Below are 25618 nucleotides of genomic sequence, written 5' to 3'. Positions count from 1 at the left end.
ATATGCCACTGTATTTTCAAAGACCGATCTCCGTTCTGGTTACTATCAACTATGGGTAAAAGATCCAGATGTGCCAAAGACAACTTTTAGAATTAGGTATGGACACTATGAGTTTCTTGTAATGCTATTCATTTGACAAATGCACCTGCAATGTTTATGGATCTGATGAACAGAATTTTCAGCCCTTATTTAGACAGGTTTGTGGTGGTATTTATAGATGATAATTTGGTTTACTCCCGAGATGAAAATGAACATGCGGAGCATTTGAGAATAGTGTTGCAAACTTTGCGAAAGAAACAATTGTATGCCAAATTTAGTAAATGTGAATTTTTGCTACGGGAAGTTAGTTTTCTTGGGCATATAGTATCTGCTGAAGGTGTCAGGGTGGACTCGAACAAAATTTTAGCCATTGTTAACTGGAAGCCATCGAAGAATGTGTCTGAAGTCTAAATTTTTCGGGGACTAGCTAGTTATTATTAGAGGTTTGTAAAAAGTTTTTCATTGATAGCTTCTCTGATGACCCGTCTATTACAAAAAGATGTGGAATGAGTGAATTGATAAATGCCGGCAGTGTTTTGACAGATTAAAAACTTTATTGACAGAAGCTCTAGTGTCAGTTCAGCCAGAATCAGGTAAGGAATTTATAGTTTACAGTGATGCATCATTGAATGGTTTAGGCTGTGTTTTGATGCAAAAAGGTAAAGTAGTAGTCTATGCTTCAAGATTGCTAAATCCACTTGAAAGAAACTACCCGACACATAATCTTGAATTGACAACCATAGTGTTTGCATTGAAAATATGGCGACATTATTTGTTTGGTGAAAAATGTCATATATTCACTGATCATAAAAGTCTAAAATATTTGATGTCATAGAAAGACTTGAATTTAAGGCAGCGCAGGTGGCTTGAGTTATTGAAAGATTATGATCTGGTTATTGATTACCATCCGGGAAAAGCCAATGTGGTTGCAGATGCTCTGAGCAGAAAATCCCTATTTTCCTTGCGAGCCATGAATATTCGATTGTCATAATGTGATGATGGTTCAATTATAGTTGAGTTAAAAGCTAGACCCATGTTTTTTCAGTAGATCTCTGAAGTTCAGAAAAATGATAGTAAGTTACAAGAAAAACGGATATAAAGTGAATTGACTCCTGACTCGAAATTTTAGATCGGTACTGATGATTTTCTGTTATTCAGAAGCAGAGTATGTGTATCGAAAAGTTCAGAACTAGTATAGAAGATTTTGAATGAAGCTCATAATGGTAACATGTCTATTCATCCTAGTAGTAATAAAATGTATAATGATCTGAAAAAGATGTACTGGTGGCCAGCAATGAAGAGGGATATTTTTGAGTTTCTGTCTAAATGTTTGATATGTCAGCAAGTAAAAACTAAACATCAGTTGCCTTCAGGACTATTACAGCCAGTTACGATACCTGAATGAAAATGGGAAAGAATTACTATAGACTTTGTATCGGGATTACCCCTGTCTCCAAAGAAGAAATATACCATTGGGTGATTGTTGATCGGTTGACAAAGTCTGCACACATTATTCTGGTACGTATGGATTATTATTTGGACAGATTGGCTGAATTATATGTATTTGAGATTGTTAGATTGCATGGAGTTCATGTCTGCATTATTTCAGATAGAGACCCTCGATTTACCTCGATTCTGGAGCAAATTGCAAGAAGCTCTGGGTACTCAGTTACACTTTAGCACTGCGTTTCATCCACAGACAGATGGTCAATCTGAATGTGTTATACAGATTTTCGAAGATATGCTTCGGTGTTGTATACTTGAGTTTGAAGGTAATTGGGAAAAGTATTTATCTTTAGTTGAATTTACTTACAATAAAAGTTATCAGTCTAACATCAAAATGGCACCGTATGAGTCTTTGTATGGTCGTAAATGTAGAACTCCATTGTGTTGGACAGAACACAGTGAGAAAAAGTTACACGAAGTTGACTTAGTCCGTGAAACCGGGGAAAAATGAAAGTAATTCGGGACAGTTTGAAAGCAGCCTCTGATTTTCAAAAGTCATATGCTGATCTGAAATGAAAAGAAATAGAATTTCAAGTCGGTTACAAGGTATTCTTGAAAGTATCGCCATGGAAGAAAGTTCTCCGGTTTGGTCTTAAAGGAAAACTGAGTCCACGGTTCATTAAGCCATATGAGATTACAGAAAGAATTAGAATTGTTGCATATCAGTTAGCCTTACCACCAGAACTTGATCGGATTTATAATGCTTTTCATGTGTCTATGTTACGATGGTATCAATCCGATCCTTCACATGTTATCTCTCCGACAGAGATATGACATATAGTGAAGAACCGATCAAAATCTTTGCTCGAGAAACAAAAGAGTTAAGAAATAAAAAGGTACCATTGGTAAAAGTTCTTTCGAAACGACACAGCATAGAAGAGGCTACCTGGGAACTAGAGGATACTATGAGGAAGCAATATTCGAATCTTTTTACTAGTAAGATTTTCGAGGACGAAAATCCTTAAGGGGGAAAGTTGTAACAACCCAATTTTAGTGAAATCGGAATAGTAGTTTCGGGACCACAAATCTGATCTGAAAATAAAATTTATTTTTATTTTATTACATAACTCGTAATATGTTAGAAATGTCATGTGAAAATTCTGATAATAAAATTTTATCGATTAAGTGCTTAATTACGGGATGGACTAAATCGCATAAAATGCAAAAGTTAAATTCTAGTAGCCAGAAGGATTAAATAACTATGGAATTTAAAACTTGAGGTCCTTATATTGTAATTAGACCATTAAAGAAAAGTATGTAGATATTTTGGTGACTTATCCATGGAAATTTAGAAAAAGGGCATGACTAAATTGGAATTTGAAATAATTTAATTAATTAAAAGATGAAAAAGAAAATATCATCTTATTTACTCATATTATTCCCCAAAAATGCATGAAAACCCTAGGAGAGAGAGAAGAAACTTTCATGGCTTAATTGGATAAGTTTCATTGTCCCGTTTTTAGTAATTTTGATATTTTTTGAAACCAGGATAGCTTAATCTATCTTTTTGGAGGATCAATTTGAAAAGTTATCAAGGTATGAAAAATCTGAAATTTATAGAAAATATGTACTGTAAATTTTATGTTGAAATTTTAGTTAGGCTTGGAATAGGGAGTAAATTGCATGAATTTCATTTTCCAAGCCTAGGTACGAAATTGGAATTTATGGAAAAGTTGGGGGCAAAATGGTAATGTTTCCTAAAATGTAAATCGAGTCCAAATGAATTTGAAATGTGTGAAATTGATGATTAAAGTTATTTATATAAATCCGAACAACACAAATTTGAGGTTAGATCGAGAAAAAGGAAAGATTCTGGATTAGTAGATTATTTACGCGAACAAGTGTCGAGGTTAGTTCATGTAACATAATTGAGCATGTAAATCTGTTAACTTGAATGTTATGATTTTATGCAATATGATTTATATTTATGTGAATATTATAAATGTGTGAAATGATTATATGTTCGAAAATGTTGGAAAAAAGGTAAAGTCTCGTTTGAATATTGAATTTCGATGGATAAATGTGATTGCCTTATAAAATGAGGTCATGCATTTGTTGCTGACAAGATTTAGATCAAACGAGTAATCCTATTGATCTCATTATAGAAAGGATTTAGCCCCGAAGAGTAATCCTGATATAATCCCTCTTGAGCATATGTTACAATTAGGATTTATTCTGGACTGGTAATCCTAATTGAGCTCTTCTGAGCATACGTTTCAAAAAGAATTTAGCCTGGACTAGTATTCCTATTGTAACAGTCTGGTTTTGACCCTAGTTAGAATAGTGGTTTCGGGACCACAAATTCGAGTCTGAAAGAATATTTTAATATTATTTTCTGTGTCTGAGATATGTGAATTTATGTTTGTGAAATTTCTGTGATTTAATTTGTCTTTTTCTGTGCTTAATTATGAGAAAGGAGTTAATTGATTAAAATACAAATGTTGCATACTATTTGTTAATGAGGCAAATTGGCCTTGGCTTTTAAAGTAATGTCCTTGCATATCAAATAAACCATTTTAAATGGTAGTGGATATTGTTGGACATCCATTATATGTTGAAAATATTATTTTAATAAGGTTAAAATGGTAAAGTGCATATTAATGTATATTATAATAAAATGAAAACATGAAATTGGCCATATTATCATGCATATAGTCAAAAATCAAAGAAAAAGAAAAAGGAGAAAGCCATTTTAGGTTTCGGCACTTTGATTGCTTATTAAGGTACGGTTTTAACTCGGTTTTTGATAATTTCTATGTTTTTGTGATCGTTGCTTCGTGTTCTTCAAAACCCATGTCTGAATTTTTGTTTTTGTTAAAGATTATGAAATGTTCCATTGATGATTATATGAGCTTTGTGATGTTTTTATATGGATTATGAAAGATATATGTGAGGTTATCATACTTTATTCTTGAATTTTTTTATGGAATAGAGTTATTTGGTCTAAATTGTGAAAATGAGGTTTTGAAGGACTAAATTGTGAATTAATATGTTATTTGGGCTTGTATGGAAGTTATGTATATTCGGCCAAGCTATAGTCTTGGTGAATTTTACATATTTGTGATTTTATGAAAAATTGACTAAATTGTCAAAGTGTGAAAATGTAAGGGTTAAAATGCAAAGTGCCCAAATGTGTGTATATGGATTATTTTGAATGAAATGAATGATTGAATGGTTGAATTTGTATTGTATTAGATCAAGAACAAAGAAAATCGGGCTTAGATCAAAGGAAGTCATGAATATTCGACTCGTTATGTCCGAAATTCGTACGAGGTAAGTCAAATTACAATTATGTGTTAAATTGACTAATTTCCACATATATAAACTCCAATTTGTATTGGATGGCCTTGAGAGCTTAATGAATATCTTTTGAGTAAGTCTGATAATATGTTAGTATCCGAAAAGCTCTGTATGCTTCTAAAGGAACATTGATATCTAACTGAGATATCGTGTAAGACCCTATTTGGGATACAAGCCTCGATTGAGATTTACGCATAAGACCATGTTTGGGACATTGGCATCGTATCTAATTTCGTGTAAGACCCTATCCGGGATAGAGGCATCGATATTGAATTACATGTAAGACCACGTCCGGGACGTCGGCATTGTACTTGTTTACGAGTATTTGTAGCGTTTCAGGACCGTCTGATGATAGCTACAAAATATGAGAATGAGTATATGAAATGTATAACCTATACAGGTACATTTGTATCGTATTAAATTTCTGAATATGAAAGACTCTGTCTCTATGAAATATGTATGGAATTTGGAAATGAAGCATCACATATATGCAAACAAAGGAGCATGTTTAAGCTTATGAATTATTTATGAAACGGCTATGAATCTTTACTGTTAAATTGTACTTATATGCTTTAGTAGTTAGACCAATTGTATTTGGTTTACTAAGCTCTTTGTAGCTTACTCTGTGCAATTTCTGTCTGTTTTACAGTTATTGTAGCTACTGAAGGCTTGGTGATAGTCAAGGATCGTCACCACACTATCGAACTCTTTTTGGTACTTTTGAAAGTGTAAATATTTTAAAGTATGGTATGTATAGGCTAAAAAGTCTATGTATTAAGTTTTAATTTGTAATTATATGTTATGCCATGAGAGTTGGCTAGCAAATGGTATGAATATGTTAAGTTTTGATATGGTTTTGAATGGGTTATTGAATGATGATGATTTAGTTGTAATGAAGCATGTTTTGAGTATAGAATTGGCTGAAAATTGTTGTATGAATGTTGTTTAACATTGCTAGTAGAAAAGACTCATATAAGGGTGGCAAGTTGGCTTAAACCAAGCCTGCATTGTGCCACACGATTAAGACACACGGGCGTGTCATATAGCCGTGGGCTTAAGTCAGTAGCTAGCTAAGTACCACACGGCCATGGCACATGGTCGTGTCTATTTGCCATGTGAAAAAGTCAGTATAGGACCTCTTTTTGGCACAATTGGATCATATGGGCGTGCTTAGTGCACGTCTGTGTCACACGGCTTAGTCAAAGGGGCGTGTGACTTTAACGATTTTGAAAGATTTGGTTAAGTTCTGAAAATTCTGAATGTGTTCGTTTTAGTCCAGACCTTTCTTAAAAGTACATTTTAGGTCTCGTAGACCATCTTAAGAGATGTTTGCTTATGTAATGATGTTATATGATATTTGTGATTTTGAATTGGTTTGAAATGTTCTGTTTGTCTGGTAATGCCCCTTACCTATTCCGGCGACGGATACGGGATAGGGGTGTTACACCTATAATATGATATGTAACACCCCGAACCCGAGACCGTCACTGGAGTCGAATACGAAGTGTTGACAGACTTTTAAAAATTTTTCCAGACACTGCCCAGTCTGAGTACTAGTCGCTTCAAAAATCATATCTTGAGTTTCACAACTCGAAAATAAGTTTTGCGATTTTTTCCTGAAACTAGACTCATGTCCCCACCTATATATTTTTTTCTAGAATTTTTGGTTGGGCCAATTAGTACAGTTTATTAGTCAAAGTCTCTCATGTTACAGGGGTCGACTACACTGACCTTTTCCCATTACGACTGGGATATCTCTCTGCACAGAGCTTCAATACTAATACCATTTGTTTCTATGGAAACTAGACTCAGAGAGGAATCCATACATATATGGTATGACCCCTAATTATCTCTGGTCAATTTATAGTGAATTTCCAAAGGCGGAACAGTGAATCCAGAAACTGTTCTGGCCCTGTTCCACAAGAACCCGAATATCTCTTTCTGTACTGTTCCTATAATTGTTTCGTTACTTCCATATGAAAGTAGATTCATCAAGGTTCGATTACATAATTTATTCACTATTTAATTCCACTCCTACGAATTTATGTGATTTTTCAATTCTACACCACTGTTGCTGTCAAAATCTGTTTTCAAGATAAACTTTACCTATTTTGTGGTTACCATGGACCAACTAGGGTTTTGCCATACATAGGTCCACATGTGATCATATTTAGCCATTCCAATGGCTGATCATTAGCCCAACACTTCCATTTCAATCCATAGTCACATCGTGAAGCCATATATACATACATAAACACAAATGGTCTAATGCCATACTCCACTTCCACGAGCCATTTTCGCATGGCTTTACACACATACATCACAAAGAACTTAAACAACAGGGGGTAGTCCTATACATGCCATATCCAGAGTTCAACTAAAAGAGTACCAAAAGAGCTTGATAGTGTAGATGACTTCGACTTCGCTGATCCCGAATCCGATAGCTAACGAACAAAATCTATAAAACAGAGAGCCAAAGCAACCGGGTAAGCATTTTAAGCTTAGTAAGTCTCAAGTAATGAAATCGGCTTTGACTACAGTATTACATTCACATAGCTAACTAAATCACTTTATTAACACACATTCTCATAATCATACTTACTTCACACTTCATCAACATAGATACACAAGGTATCAACCTTTCTAAAAGCCGAAAATTCGTTAGCCGATCGCACGAATACTATTTAAAACGAACCGACTTTTCCAATGCACATGCAAACATACCTTATCATTCGGGTTGGTCAAGCATAATTATTAAATTAGTTACAGCACAAAACGCTCACATTCAAACCCAAGTTTCTTCGGTATTTAACCGAATACAGCCGCAAACACATTTGCCTTCGGGTCTTAACCCGGACATATCAACTCGCATAATTGCCTTCGGGTCTTAGCCCGGATATATCAACTCGCATAATTGCCTTCGGGTCTTAGCCCGGATATATCAACTCGCATAATTGCCTTCGGGTCTTAGCCCGGATATATCAACTCGCATAATTGCCTTCGGGTCTTAGCCCGGATATATCAACTCGCATAATTGCCTTCGGGTCTTAGCCCGGATATATCAACTCGCATAATTGCCTTCGGGCCTTAGCCCGGATATAATCCAATGCTCATGCACACATATATAAATAATCATAACACATCCATATCATTTCTTCGTTACTAAGGCTCAAACACAAAACATTTATTAAACCTTTCAATTTTCGGCTCAGTAGCCACACACAAAGAGCATGATTTCAATTGGCTTTATAAGATAGTCTCTAAGCACATTCGACTATCCGTCATAGTATGACTATTCATTTCAATATAATTCAAGTAGGGTCATTACTCGAAGACTTACCTCAAATGTCGTCGAACGACTTCAACGGCTATTCAATTACTTTTTCCTTCCCTTTATCGGATCTAGTTCCCCTTTGCTCTTGAGCTTAAGTTCAACAAAATTTAAAATAGTCATTAATCGACTATTCAAGTATTACTTTCAGAATAATATATATATATTGATCCGACTTTCACACACATAGATTATAGTAAGCTTTATAATAATCAATAAATAATTCATCGGCAAACTTTCATTAATGTTTACAACAAAATCACATATTCACTACGAGCTGTTTTCCTGAGCAGTAGTTACTAAATTACTTATAACTGGAGCTACTAAACTCCAAATCACTTGCCGTTAATTTTCCCTGAATATAGACTCGTATATCTTCCATCCATAAAATTTTCAGAATTTTAGGCTTGGCCAATCAATACCAGATTTTTCTTAAAGTTTCCCCTATTTCACTGTTTGACTATTCTGACCACTCTTCACTACGAATCAAATTTCTCACTTTACAGAATTCCAAATGTATTGTATTTAATCTCATTTGAAACTAGACTCATTAAGGAGTCTAAGCATATAAATTTTATCTTATAATCATTTTTGTACAATTTATAATGATTTTCTAAAAACAGAACAGGGAATCCAGCAGTCATTTTGACTCAGCCCCACAATACTTCAAATATCTCAAGATCGGTAACTCTTTTGTTTTTATAGTTTCTTTTGTAAGAAAATAGACTCTTCAAGCTTTAATGACATAATTCACTCAGCTTCTAACTCAACTCCCACAATTTATAGTGATTTTTCCAAAATCACTTTACTGCTGCTGTCCTAAAGAGATTATTGGCAATTCACTCTTTCACACATTCTTTGTATACATATTATTTAATTATTTATCACCCTAGATATTATTAGCTAAATAGATCAATTGTACATATATACCGCCAAGACCGTACGTAATAATCTTACTTATACATAACACTACTCAAATTCTTCGAAAGCATAATAACAAAAATATCATGTACTATGCCGAACCTTTAGGAAATCAAGCACCTAATTTATCCATTTCAAAACACCCAATCGGCATTTGCTCAAGACATTAAGCAAAGTCTAGGTTCGGCTATTACACATATGAGTATTAGAAATTATAGTTTTTAACAAGATCAACTTCTTTCATCAACAATTTCTTCATCAAAACTTAAAGATAAAAATCAAATTCCTTCCTTATCTACCATAACCGAATGTTCAATTCAACCATCCAAATTCAAAGTTTTGGCATGGGCTAAGTAAGTAGCATGATGAGTAACCTAAAACAAACTAGAATTTCAAAAAAATCTAACTTGATTTACTAACCTTCCTTAGGTTTCAAATGGCCGAATGTTTGCTCCCCTTTCTCTCCCTTTTGGTTCGGCTAAGAAGAACAAAATTAAGACTTTGTTTTCTTCCCATTCTTTCTATTATTCATTATGTCTCCAATAACCCAATTTCCTATTATAATATCTAATTCAACAAATAAATTGCCCATCATCAATCCATCTTGGCCGGCCACTATAAGGGAATTGGGCAAATTTGACATGCAAGTCCACCTTTGTGTTGACATGCACTAATAAGCCCTTTAAAATTAGCCTATCATATTTCACCATGTCTCATGTTGATCCCTATTTAATAATTCCTCATACAATTGGCAAAATTAGGGAATGAAATTTCCACATATGCATGTACACACATAATAAGCATAGAATATAACAATTAATTATTTTCATAACTCGGTTTTGTGGTCCCGAAACCACTTCCCGACTAGGGTCAATTTAGGGCTGTCACAACTCTCCCCCACTTAAGAAATTTTCGTCCCCGAAAAACTTACCGGTAAATAGGTTTGGGTATCGTTCTTTCATCGAGCTCTCGGTCTCCCAAGTAGCTTCCTCGATCCCGTGTTTGAGCCATAACACCTTTACTAGCGGAACTCTTTTGTTTCGCAACTCCTTCACTTCACGAGCTAGGATACGCATCGGTTCTTCTTCATAGCTCATGTCGACTTGAATTTCAACCTCTGATGGGCTAATTATATGCGATGGATCAGATCGATAGCGTCGAAGCATCGAAACATGAAAGACGTCATGAATCTTTTCAAGCTCTGGGGGCAAAATCAATCTATACGCAACCGGACCAACTCGTTCGGAGATTTCGTACGGCCCGATGAATCTTGGGCTCAACTTGCCCTTACGGCCGAACCTGAGTATCTTTTTCCAAGGTGAAACCTTAAGGAACACTTTGTCTCCCACCTGATACTCGATGTCTTTTCGTTTCAAATCTGCGTACGACTTCTGACGATCCGTGGCTATCTTCAGACTTTCACGGATTACCTTTACTTTCTGTTCAGCATCTCTAATCAAATCAACTCCGAAAATTTTACTTTCACCGAGCTCGGTCCAAAACAATGGTGTACGGCATTTACGACCGTACAAAGCCTCGTAAGGTGCCATCTTAATACTTGATTGAAAACTATTGTTGTAAGCGAATTCAATCAAAGGTAAGTACCGTTCCCATGAACTACTGAACTCGAGGATGCAACATCTCAACATATCCTCAAGTATCTGAATTATCCGCTCGGATTGACCATCGGTTTGGGGGTGAAAAGCAGTGCTAAAATGCAGCTTGGTACCCAGAGCTTCTTGCAATTTCTTCCAAAATCGTGAGGTGAATCTCGGATCTCTATCCGACACGATAGAAACAGGTACCCCGTGTAATCTCACAATTTGATAAACGTACAATTCAGCTAGTTTATCCAATGAAAAATCCGTACGTACGGGGATGAAATGAGCCGACTTAGTCAGTCTATCAACAACAACCCATATCGCATCCTTCTTACTTGCTGACAAGGGCAGTCCGGACACAAAGTCCATTGTGACTCGATCCCATTTCCACTCGGGTATCATGATCGGCTGGAGTAATCCTGAAGGCACTTGATGTTCCGCTTTCACTTGTTGACATATTAAACATCTCGAAACAAAGTCGGAGATGTCCCGTTTCATACCATGCCACCAAAATTGACGTTTCAAATCGTTGTACATTTTCGTACTCCCCGGGTGAATTGACATTCGGCTACAATGGGCTTCGTTCAGAATCATCGAAATGAGTTCCGAATTCCTTGGAACACACAACCGATTTCTGAACCTCAAACAATCATCGTCATCAATTTGAAACTCTGATCCCTCGTTCGGAAAACACTTAGTCCGTTTTGCAACCAATTCATCATCGACTTTCTGAGCTTCACGAATTTGGTGAGTCAATAATGGTTTAGCTTTTAATTCAGCTACTAACACATTGTCTGGTAGAACAGACAAATGCACGTTCATCGCTCGCAAAGCAAACAATGACTTCCGGCTTAAGGCGTCCGCAACCACGTTAGCCTTTCCCGGGTGGTAATCAATGACAAGCTCGTAATCTTTCAACAACTCAAGCCAACGTCTTTGTCGCAGATTCAAGTCTCTTTGAGTCATCAAATATTTGAGACTTTTGTGGTCCGAAAATACATGGCACTTCTCACCAAATAGATAATGTCGCCATATTTTTAAAGCAAATACGATGGCAGCTAGTTCGAGATCATGGGTCGGATAATTCCTCTCGTGTGGCTTCAATTGTCTCGACGCATAGGCCACGACTCGACCTTCTTGCATCAATACGCAACCCAACCCAAGTAGGGATGCGTCACTATATATGACAAACTCTTTACCTGATTCAGGTTGCACCAAAATTGGAGCTTCAGTCAAATGAGTTTTCAGTTGGTCGAAACTTTTCTGACATTTCTCCGTCCACTCGAACCTAACATCCTTTTGAAGTAGCTTCGTCATTGGTGTGGCTATCATCGAGAAACCCTTCACAAATCGTCGGTAATAACCGGCGAGCCCCAAAAAGCTCCGAACTTCAGTAACATTTCTCGGAGGTTTCCAGTCAAGTATGGCTGAAATTTTGTTCGGGTCAACTCGAATACCCGATGCGGATACCACATGACCCAAGAAGCTAACCTCTCTTAACCAGAACTCACACTTACTGAACTTAGCATATAACTGCTTATCCCGTAAAATTTGCAACACTAGTCTCAGGTGCTCAGCATGTTCGGTCTCATCTCTTGAATAGACCAAGATGTCATCAATGAACACAACTACGAACCGATCCAAATATGATCTGAAGATCCGATTCATCAAATCCATAAATACTGCCGGGGCATTAGTGAGCCCAAACGGCATCACTAAGAATTCGTAGTGACCGTACCTCGTTCTGAAAGCAGTTTTGGGTATGTCTGAATCTCGAATCCGCAACTGATAATAACCCGATCTCAAATCTATTTTTGAGAACACTGAGGCCCCCTTTAGTTGATCAAACAAATCATCGATACGCGGTAATGGATATTTATTCTTTATCGTCACTTTATTCAGTTGACGATAGTCAATGCACAACCTCATGGTTCCGTCCTTCTTTTTCACGAACAATACTGGTGCACCCCAAGGTGAGAAACTTGGCCGAGCGAAACCTCTATCCGTCAATTCTTGCAGCTGAGCTTTCAACTCTTTTAACTCAGTTGGTGCCATACGATACGGAGCTATCGAAATCGGCGTAGTCCCAGGTACAAGCTCAATACCAAACTCTATCTCCCGAGCAGGTGGTAAACCCGGCAATTCTTCAGGAAAAACATCCGGGTATTCACAAACCACCGGCACAGATTCAGGTTTCCTTTCTAGTGCTTGGTCATCCAGTACATACGCAAGGTATGCTTCGCACCCTTTTCTTACATATTTCTGGGCCAACATTGAGGATATTACAGCTGGCAACCCATCCAAGTCCGTAGACTCAACTCGGATTACTTCGTTATTTGCACACCTCAAATCAATAGTCTTGCTTTTGCAATTCACGACCGCATCATGCACGGTCAACCAATCCAACCCAAGGATAACATCAAATTCATCAAACGGCAAAAGCATCAAGTCCGCTGGAAAACAGGAACCTCGAATTGCTAGGGGACATTTCTTACACACTTTGTCGACAAGCACGTAACGTCCCAAGGGATTTGACACCCGAATTACAAACTCAGTAGACTCAATAGGTAAAGTCTTACTGGATGCTAAGGTTTCACATATGTAAGAATGAGTAGAACCGGGGTCAATCAAAGCAATTACATTAGTATCAAAGAGAGTAAAAGTACCGGTAATAACATCAGGCGAAGAAGCATCCTCGCGGGCACGTATAGCATATGCTCTAGCAGGTGCACGAGCCTCGGATCTGGTCGTAGCATCTCTAGATCCTCTCTGACCACCACTAGCATTGCCCGTATTTCTAGATGGTCTCCCTCGAGCAGTGGTAGCACCCGGTTTCCCACTCTGATTTACATTCTGTTCAGACAGCCTCGGGCAATCTTTAATGAAGTGGTCCACTGATCCGCACTTGTAACAGGAGCGGTCATGGAATCTACAACTCCCCAAATGCCATTTACCGCAATGTCGACATTCCGTTCGGCCTCGACGTTCGTTCCCAACACTGGCAACCGAAGTGCCTCGTGTACCCACAGGGGGTCGATCACGATCTCGTCTAAAAAGGCCCGAAGTGCTTTTAGACCGGCCCACATCATCTCGAAATTTCTTCGATGCTTGTTGAAGAGACTTTCCCGAGAATCTTTTACGAAACTCCCCGGTTCCCACATCAACTTTTTGTTTTTCCTTTCTAAGCTCTTCGGCTTTACAAGCTCGCTCGACAAGTACTACGAACTCTCGTATTTCAAGAATGCCAACGAACATTTTTATATCTTCATTCAGCCCATCTTCGAAGCGTTTACACATGACAGCCTCGGACGAAACACATTCCCGAGCGTATCTACTAAGTCTAACAAATTTTCGCTCGTAATCAGTAACTGACATAGAACCTTGCTTAAGCTCAAGAAATTCCTTCCGTTTTTGATCAACAAATCTCTGACTGATATACTTTTTCCGAAACTCAGTTTGGAAAAACTCCCAAGTTACTTGCTCCCGGGGTACAACAGAAGTCAGAGTACTCCACCAATAGTAGGCAGAATCACGTAGCAAGGAGATAGCACACTTTAGACATTCATCGGGTGTACAAGATAGCTCATCGAGTACCCGGATAGTGTTGTCCAACCAAAATTCAGCTTGCTCGGCATCGTCGCTATCCGTAGCTTTAAATTCAGTAGCCCCATGTTTTCGGATTCGGTCAACTGGGGGCTTATTTGACCTTATTTGGTCAGTTACCGGAGGTATTGTAGGTGCGGGGGTGGTGTTTGTCGGGAATGGAGGCTGTGGAACAGCCGTATTAGTTCGAATGTATTGGTTGAACCAATCATTCATCACGCTATAGAAAGCTTGTCTAGCTTCATCATTCGGGTTACTCGCATTAGGTTGAGAGTCCACCGGCGCTGTCCCTTGTGCGGGAGCAGGCGCTACACTCTCAAGATCATCAGCTACCGCTCGGTCGGGATCGGGATCCATTACTATAAATAAACACATTTGCAAATGTCAGAAATCACCACACTATCAATTAATCACATAAAATGGCATGTATAGCTAGACCCCAACACATTACGGTAGTCCTAGAATCGACTAAACCGTAGCTCTGATACCAATCAATTGTAACACCCCGAACCCGAGACCGTCACTGGAGTCGAATACGAGGTGTTGACAGACTTTTAAAAATTTTTCCAGACACTGCCCAGTCTGAGTACTAGTCGCTTCAAAAATCATATCTTGAGTTTCACAACTCGAAAATAAGTTTTGTGATTTTTTCCTGAAACTAGACTCATGTCCCCACCTATATATTTTTTTCTAGAATTTTTGGTTGGGCCAATTAGTACAGTTTATTAGTCAAAGTCTCTCATGTTACAGGGGTCGACTACACTGACCTTTTCCCATTACGACTGGGATATCTCTCTGCACAGAGCTTCAATACTAATGCCGTTTGTTTCTATGGAAACTAGACTCAGAGAGGAATCCATACATATATGGTATGACCCCTAATTATCTCTGGTCAATTTATAGTGAATTTCCAAAGGCGGAACAGTGAATCCAGAAACTGTTCTGGCCCTGTTCCACAAGAACCCGAATATCTCTTTCTGTACTGTTCCTATAATTGTTTCGTTACTTCCATATGAAAGTAGATTCATCAAGGTTCGATTACATAATTTATTCACTATTTAATTCCACTCCTACGAATTTATGTGATTTTTCAATTCTACACCACTGTTGCTGTCAAAATCTGTTTTCAAGATAAACTTTACCTATTTTGTGGTTACCATGGACCAACTAGGGTTTTGCCATACATAGGTCCACATGTGATCATATTTAGCCATTCCAATGGCTGATCATTAGCCCAACACTTCCATTTCAATCCATAGTCACATCGTGAAGCCATATATACATACATAAACACAAATGGTCTAATGCCATACTCCACTTCCACGAGCCATTTTCGCATGGCTTTACACACATACATCACAAAGAACTTAAACAACAGGGGGTAGTCCTATACATGCCATATCCAGAGTTCAACTAAAAGAGTACCAAAAGAGCTTGATAGTGTAGATGACTTCGACTTCGCTGATCCCGAATCCGATAGCTAACGAACAAAATCTATAAAACAGAGAGCCAAAGCAACCGGGTAAGCATTTTAAGCTTAGTAAGTCTCAAGTAATGAAATCGGCTTTGACTACAGTATTACATTCACATAGCTAACTAAATCACTTTATTAACACACATTCTCATAATCATACTTACTTCACACTTCATCAACATAGATACACAAGGTATCAACCTTTCTAAAAGCCGAAAATTCGTTAGCCGATCGCACGAATACTATTTAAAACGAACCGACTTTTCCAATGCACATGCAAACATACCTTATCATTCGGGTTGGTCAAGCATAATTATTAAATTAGTTACAGCACAAAACGCTCACATTCAAACCCAAGTTTCTTCGGTATTTAACCGAATACAGCCGCAAACACATTTGCCTTCGGGTCTTAACCCGGACATATCAACTCGCATAATTGCCTTCGGGTCTTAGCCCGGATATATCAACTCGCATAATTGCCTTCGGGTCTTAGCCCGGATATATCAACTCGCATAATTGCCTTCGGGTCTTAGCCCGGATATATCAACTCGCATAATTGCCTTCGGGTCTTAGCCCGGATATATCAACTCGCATAATTGCCTTCGGGTCTTAGCCCGGATATATCAACTCGCATAATTGCCTTCGGGCCTTAGCCCGGATATAATCCAATGCTCATGCACACATATATAAATAATCATAACACATCCATATCATTTCTTCGTTACTAAGGCTCAAACACAAAACATTTATTAAACCTTTCAATTTTCGGCTCAGTAGCCACACACAAAGAGCATGATTTCAATTGGCTTTATAAGATAGTCTCTAAGCACATTCGACTATCCGTCATAGTATGACTATTCATTTCAATATAATTCAAGTAGGGTCATTACTCGAAGACTTACCTCAAATGTCGTCGAACGACTTCAACGGCTATTCAATTACTTTTTCCTTCCCTTTATCGGATCTAGTTCCCCTTTGCTCTTGAGCTTAAGTTCAACAAAATTTAAAATAGTCATTAATCGACTATTCAAGTATTACTTTCAGAATAATATATATATTGATCCGACTTTCACACACATAGATTATAGTAAGCTTTATAATAATCAATAAATAATTCATCGGCAAACTTTCATTAATGTTTACAACAAAATCACATATTCACTACGAGCTGTTTTCCTGAGCAGTAGTTACTAAATTACTTATAACTGGAGCTACTAAACTCCAAATCACTTGCCGTTAATTTTCCCTGAATATAGACTCGTATATCTTCCATCCATAAAATTTTCAGAATTTTAGGCTTGGCCAATCAATACCAGATTTTTCTTAAAGTTTCCCCTATTTCACTGTTTGACTATTCTGACCACTCTTCACTACGAATCAAATTTCTCACTTTACAGAATTCCAAATGTATTGTATTTAATCTCATTTGAAACTAGACTCATTAAGGAGTCTAAGCATATAAATTTTATCTTATAATCATTTTTGTACAATTTATAATGATTTTCTAAAAACAGAACAGGGAATCCAGCAGTCATTTTGACTCAGCCCCACAATACTTCAAATATCTCAAGATCGGTAACTCTTTTGTTTTTATAGTTTCTTTTGTAAGAAAATAGACTCTTCAAGCTTTAATGACATAATTCACTCAGCTTCTAACTCAACTCCCACAATTTATAGTGATTTTTCCAAAATCACTTTACTGCTGCTGTCCTAAAGAGATTATTGGCAATTCACTCTTTCACACATTCTTTGTATACATATTATTTAATTATTTATCACCCTAGATATTATTAGCTAAATAGATCAATTGTACATATATACCGCCAAGACCGTACGTAATAATCTTACTTATACATAACACTACTCAAATTCTTCGAAAGCATAATAACAAAAATATCATGTACTATGCCGAACCTTTAGGAAATCAAGCACCTAATTTATCCATTTCAAAACACCCAATCGGCATTTGCTCAAGACATTAAGCAAAGTCTAGGTTCGGCTATTACACATATGAGTATTAGAAATTATAGTTTTTAACAAGATCAACTTCTTTCATCAACAATTTCTTCATCAAAACTTAAAGATAAAAATCAAATTCCTTCCTTATCTACCATAACCGAATGTTCAATTCAACCATCCAAATTCAAAGTTTTGGCATGGGCTAAGTAAGTAGCATGATGAGTAACCTAAAACAAACTAGAATTTCAAAAAAATCTAACTTGATTTACTAACCTTCCTTAGGTTTCAAATGGCCGAATGTTTGCTCCCCTTTCTCTCCCTTTTGGTTCGGCTAAGAAGAACAAAATTAAGACTTTGTTTTCTTCCCATTCTTTCTATTATTCATTATGTCTCCAATAACCCAATTTCCTATTATAATATCTAATTCAACAAATAAATTGCCCATCATCAATCCATCTTGGCCGGCCACTATAAGGGAATTGGGCAAATTTGACATGCAAGTCCACCTTTGTGTTGACATGCACTAATAAGCCCTTTAAAATTAGCCTATCATATTTCACCATGTCACATGTTGATCCCTATTTAATAATTCCTCATACAATTGGCAAAATTAGGGAATGAAATTTCCACATATGCATGTACACACATAATAAGCATAGAATATAACAATTAATTATTTTCATAACTCGGTTTTGTGGTCCCGAAACCACTTCCCGACTAGGGTCAATTTAGGGCTGTCACATGATATGTGGCTCGAGAATGTGTTCTTTGATTAAGAGCCTTAATGGGTACTATTGGATAAGAATTGACAGGTTATTGAATTGTACACCTTGAGTGTACTACTTGAGTATCCATCAGAATTTCAATGATTCAACGGACACAACTCTTGGCATGATAAAAGAATTATGGAATGGAATGAATAATTTCTTGAAGGAAAATTGGATGATGAGCTTATCCATGTTTACTTGATGTATATGAAAATTTTGTGACTAACATGTTTGATTGAATGTATCTGTTTAGGTAATTTTGCTAAGTTGATGGAAAACATGATATTGTATGCTTAGATTTAATAAATGAGATTTGTAAGTTTAGTTTCCGTTATATGAATTTACTAAGTATTTTCCCTGTTTTATAGTGCTCGTGAAGGTTGGAGATCATTATCACACTATCCACTAGCTTATTTTGGGTCTATATACTAAAATCATTTTGGTATAATGGCATGTATAGGCTAACTTGGCCATAGATGGCTTAAATATGTGGCTTGTAATCTAGCCATTGGAATGGATAGTAATGGTTATTTTTGATACACTTGTAATGTCATACTATGGTTGTTACATATATGTTAAGTAGTTGATCAAATTATTCCTGACATATAGAATATACCAAGGTAAGATGAACATGTATGCATGTAATGATATGCCATGTTGAATGATAGAGTTTGCTTAATTTGAATAATTGAATGGTTGGTTTTTGAATGTGAGTTTAAGTGAAAGTCATTGGATAGATTTTGGGTGAGAAATGAAGCTAGGAACGGTTTTATTTTGTCCACACGGGCGTGTGTCTAGACCGTGTGTGACACATGGCCTGCTACATAAGCGTGTGGTTAGGCCGCGTGTCTCCTACACCTTAAATTTGAGAAATAGAATACTCAAAATTGAGCACACAAGCAGAGACAAGGGCGTGCGGCCGGCCATGTGGCACAAGTTAGATAGTTACACGGGGTCGAACACGGCCAGCTGCGCGAGCATGTTCTAGGGTCACACGGGCGTGTCCCTTAGACCACACGAGCGTGTAAGCCCTGTAACTTAGAAATTTTTTTAATGTCACGATTAAGTCCCGATTAAGTCCCGATTCGATTTTAATGCTCATATTGGGCCTCGAGGGTCCAATTAAGGGACGTTACGAATAATTTTGAAGGATGAAAAGTAATTAATATAAATCATTTGTAAATGTTCTTAAAGTTTCGGTAGTGCTCCGTAACTCTATTTTGGCGACGGATACAGGTTAGGGGTGGTACATTTCTGAAGTGGTATTCAATTATGAAATCATATTACTTCAACAATTCTATCCACCTCCATTGTCTCAAGTTCAACTCTTATTGGGTAAGAAGGTTCTTGAGACTCTTATTATTAGTATAGATATAACACTTCTCACTATACAAGTAGTGTCTCAAAATTTTTAGTGTGAATATTACTATTGCCAACTCCAAGTCATAAGTTGAATAGTTGCCCTTATGTTATTTCAGCTTCCTCGATGCACAGGCAACTAATTTTCCACCTTACATCAACACTCATCCAAAGCCAGTGTAGGATGCATTGCTATACACCACAAACTCTTTTCCTGACTCAGGCTAAATTAACACGGGAGCTCGAGTTAACACAACCTTTAGCTTTTCATAGCTCGATCGTTGATCATTCATCCTTTTAAACAAGACATTTTTCCTTAGCGACTTAATCAATGGAGCAACAATCAAAGAGAACATCTGAAAAAATCTCCTATAATATTTGACTAAACCAAGGAAACTTTGGATTTCAGAAATGTTTTTGGTTTATTTTTATTCTAGAATAGCCTCTAGCTTTTTTTAGTCCAAACAGTCCTTTACAGATACCACATGACCTAAAAGCATGACTTCCTTAAGCCAGACTTTGCACTTACTTAGTTTAGCATATAGTTTCTTTTCACTAGAGGATTTGCAGAACTTTTGTAAGGTGTCCATCATGTTCGATTTCAGTTTTTGAATAAACTAAGATGTTGTTAATAAACATAATGACAAACTAATCAAGGAACGGTTGGAACACTCGATTCATTAAGTCCATGAAAGTAGTAGGAGCGTTGGTTAAACCAAAAGGAATTACAATGAATTCATAGTGACCATATCAAGTCCTAAACGCGGTTTTGGGCACATCTACCTCCTTCACTTTTAATTGATAGTACCCGAACCTTAAATATATTTTGGAGAACATCGATGCACCACAAAATTGATCAAATAATTCGTTGATCCTAGGCAGAAGATATTTATTTTTAACATTCAATTTATTCAACTGTCAATAATCTATTCATAGCCTTTGGGAGCCATCTTTATCTTTAACAAACATGACCGAAGCTCTCCAAAGAGAAACACTGGATCTAATAAATCCATGATCCAAAAGCTCGTGAAGTTGGATTTTTAATTCTTTAAGCTCTTTAGGTGCCATGCGGTAAGGAGCAATGGACACTGGAGCAATTCCAAAAAACAATTCAATTCTGAATTCTACTTCACGATCTAGAGGTAAGCTTGGTAGCTCATCGAGAAACACATCTAGGAACTCCCTAACTATTTGGATACTATCTATAGCATAGCTATTTGCATTTACATCCAACACATAGGGTAAATAAGCCTCACACCCTTTTCGAACTAATTTTTTAATGACCATAGCAGAGATTACATTTGACAAATAGTTCCATTTCTCCTCAACCATAACGATCTCACTACCCTTAGCCGTTTTCAAAGTCACCTTTTTTGAGGCACAATCTAAACTAATTTGGTTCTCTACCATCCAATCCATTCCCATAATTACATGAAACTCACCAAAAGGTAATTCTATAAGATTGGCTAGAAACACTAGCCCTTGAACCTCCAATGGAAATCTTTTATAAATCTTAGTTACAATAACTGATTGTCCTAAAGGGCTTACTATGGTAACATCAGTAGTGGTTTTCTCTACCTCAACACCTAGTTTATCCGACATATTACAAGCAACATATAAATGGGTTAATCCTATGTCTATCAAGGTAAAGTATGTGACAAAATGAATGGTAAAAAAACTTGAGATGACATCAGATGCATCTCTATCCTCACGACCTCTAACGATATAAACGAGGGCATGCTATCTAGCCTCAGTTTGGGTCGCATGAGTTGCTACGGTATTTGCAGCCCTATTCTGACCTCATCCCCTTTGTGGTTAATAAGTCATCATCATATGATTATTTTGGACTATATCTTACTTACATTTGTTTGGTTTCCTAAGCATTTTTATATGTTTTAAATTCATTTTAGTGATTTGACTTTTTTTATTTGTATTGTAAATTTGTGTATTTTTAGTGTTTTTCATGCATTTAGTTTCAATAAAATATTCCATGCAGAATTTGCAGGTAAAATAAGTTTGGGAAGAAGATGTTAATACATGGAACCATGAGATTAAATGCACTAAGCCTAAAGTTGATCCAAGATGATGAGTGAAAGTTCAAAGCCCAAAAGATTAAAAATTTGTAATTTGAACATTTTCAGAACTTTCAATTGGAACACTTCTTAGTGTTTTGATCATGTCTCGAGCTTCAGGACTTCATTTTAGGTGTACCTTATATCATCAGAAAGGGGATTTGAAGATCTATTCAAATATTGGAACATCAACACCAAAATGCATTAGGAAGAAATCCAAAAGTAAAGACAAAGTTACAAGTTTCACATTGATGGACAATTTTGACACATTTTCGTTTTTGGCTTCTATCTCCTAACACAATTGGAGTTTGGAGTTGAAATTTTTACAGCATATAGACAAGATGCAAACCATCAATCTTCTCTTTTGACTTTTCCCATTGAGAGCCGTAACTTGGACAAAAAGAGTCATTTTTTAACATGTGAAAATTGCCTCAAAAGATGACAAAGAAGTAGGCCTAGAAATTTATTATTATCAAGTCCTTTGTATTGTCATTTTCCTCTTCACAAATCTCTATAAATAGCTTTTGGTTTCAACATAGGTTGCATCTTAAAGTTGAGTTCAAGATCATTTACTTGTTAAGGCTCCGTTTGTTTCACAGAAAATGACTTATGGAAAATGATTTCTGGAAAATGATTTACTTTTCTGGAAAAGCTAATATTTTTTGGTATTTGGATGAATTTATGTAAAATATTTTCTGTTGTTTGGTAGATTTCTTAAAAATATTTCATAAAATTTTTTTTCAATGAAACAAATATACATATGAGATTTTCTTTTTTTTTCATTATTTAATTGAATTTATTTTTATCTATAATTTTGTATTTTACATTGTTTTTGCATATATTTAAAATATTATGTTAAATTCAGGTTCATTACACCGTTATTTTTTAATTACATGACTACCAAGTGAGTATTTTTTATTTAAAAATGTGACATCGATAAAATTGACAAAAAAATTTAATGATGTTAACAATTGGACATGTAACATTCCTATTTTAGGTTTAATCGAAACAGTGGTTTCAGGACCACAAATCCGATGCAGTAAAATTTATTTTTATTATATTTTTGTGGTTTACAATTTTATGGAACTATTCTTGTAACAGCCCGATTTTGGGCCTAGTCAAAATAGTGGTTTTGGGACCACAAATCCGAAGTCAAGAAATTATTTTAATATTATTTTGGGTATTATAACATGATTATGTGAGTGCATGAAAATTTTGGTGAATTAATTTTAGTGTTTGTGAGCTTAATTGAGAAAAAAAACTAAATCGTATAAAGGGAAAAAGTTGTGATTTGCTGCCCAAATATGTTAAATAGCAAGAGAACCAAAATTTGGGGTCTTTAAAGAGCAAATAGACACTTAAGAAAGGCTTGGCCGGCCATAGAGACAAAGAAGGTAGAAAAGTCAAAATTAGGTGAAGTTGGTAAATTAATTTTGACTAGAAATAAAATAAAATAAGACAAAAGGTATCATCTTTTCATCTTTCTTCTTCCCCAACAAAAATACCAGCAAAGAGGGGGTTTTGAAAGCTCAAAAATATCAGCTACTCTTCACCCTTTCAAGTAAGTGATTTTGATGGCCTTTCTTGATAATTTTTGTACTTTTGAGACCCTTGTAGCATAATCTAGCTAATGAGGGGACTATTTTACAAAATGGTTGAATGTCTAGGGTTTTTCCATGTGAATAATCATATTTTTTACTGAATTTTTATGGAAAAAAATAAGTCATGGTTGTGTAATAAACAACTTTTGTGAAAGAAGTTTGCATGAAAACACCTAAAAATGGCTATTTTGTAAAGTTGTAAAATAAGTTGTAAATTGTGAAATAATTGAAACTGTGAGCTGTTATAGTTATAAAAAGAATTTGGCTAGGCTTGGTAAAGTAGGAAATTTGATAAAAATCGATTTGCGAGCCTAAGGGCAAAATCATAATTTTTGTAAAGTCTAAAGGCAAAACTGTTATTTTGCCAAATTGTGAAAAGAATGTTTTAATTAATGTAATGATTAAATGAGTGAATTTCATCATGTTAGATCAAGAAAATAGATATTTGAGCTTAAATTAGAAAGTACAAGGTTATGGACTAAAATAGAGCAATTAGCCGAAATTGCATTCGCGGTAAGTTCGTATGACGAAATAAGCATGTTGTTAATGTTATTATTATTTATGGTTGAAATCTAAATTTGTATGTTAATTTTGTTGTGATGAATTATATGTTTATGATGGTAAGTGCATATGTAAATAAAGTGATGTTGTAGCATGTTTTTAATGTTTTGATATTATGCGATATATGGAAGCATCCGAACTTGTTGAGTTGGTCCAAGTTCATGATTATATGTGAAGCATTCGAGCTCGTTGAGTTGGTCTGAGTTCATTATACATGCGAACATCCGAGCTCATTGAGTCGGTCCGAGTTCGTGATATATGTGAGAAATTTTAACTTGTTGAGTTGGTCCCAGTTCGTCATATATGTGAAGCATCCGAGCTCATTGAGTTGGTTTGAGTTCATTATAGATGCGAGCATCCGAGCTTATTAAGTTGGTCCGAGTTCATTATAGATGCGATACATGTAATTGGGTTCCGAGTAATGGTCTTGTGTGTCCTACCAGTGGCTAGGTAATCCTTGAATTGGGCGGATACCTGACAGCTTGTATGAGCAGCCCATGTAGCTACACCTTGACTGATAGCTTTTATGAGCAAGCCCGTGAGTAGTTCCACTGCGAGCGTTGCATGTTCTGAGGTAGCTTTGGCTATGTATATGTATATGGCACTTATGTGCAAGTGTTCCATATATCCAATAGTATTCTGAGTGTTCAACGGGTAATACAATGGATGATGTAAGGAAAGTCCCGAACAGGACATGTTACGAAAGGTATAGTTGTATACTATACTACGAGTTGTACAGATATGTATACTAAGCTTATGATTGTTGAGACTTTGAAATGTTGAGACATCGGTGAACTAAGATGTATGAATTATGATTATGAATTTTGTTGCAATATCATGTTAACTTATATTGTACATTTGAACATGGAATTCAGGAAATGGTGAGTTCATGATTAGTTGAAAGTGAACTTATGACATTATCATTATATTGCACTAAAACAGTGTTGGACAACAGCAGTTGTATGACATTAAAAAATCCACCAAAAATTGTGAAAATTTATTTATAGGATGAATAAAATATTAAATTAAAGCTTAATGAGTCTATTTTCACATAGAAAAAATGGTGTAAGCAAAGGAGTTTCATATTATGAAATATTTAAATTGTTGTGAGATAGATTTAGAATGATTTCGAAATCCCCTATCCTGATTTGGGAAAATCATTAAAAATTGTAAACAAATTATTATGGGTTACAATTTAAATGATTAGAATCTTTAATGAGTCTATTTTCAAAATAAACAAACAGGAACATCATTCAAAACCCATGTGAGGAGATAATTAATTTTTAGTAAAGAAAGGTTGAAGCTGTCAAATAGCAGAAAAGGGGTGACTTTGAAGAATAAACTGTACTAATTGGCTAAACCAAAAATGCTGAAAATTTTATGGTAATAATATATGTGAGTCTAGTTTTTGAAAAAATTAGTGGAACTTAATTTTGAATTTCATAACTCTAGATATAAATAATTTAGTGACTGTGACTCGATAAAATAGTTTGACTTGAACATAGGCAAAAAGGCAATCATGAT

This window comes from Gossypium hirsutum, chromosome A11, assembly GCF_007990345.1.
Source record: "Gossypium hirsutum isolate 1008001.06 chromosome A11, Gossypium_hirsutum_v2.1, whole genome shotgun sequence".
Lineage (NCBI taxonomy): Eukaryota > Viridiplantae > Streptophyta > Magnoliopsida > Malvales > Malvaceae > Gossypium > Gossypium hirsutum.
The sequence above is the reverse complement of the archived record's forward strand: the minus strand, read 5'-3'. Positions refer to the sequence as shown.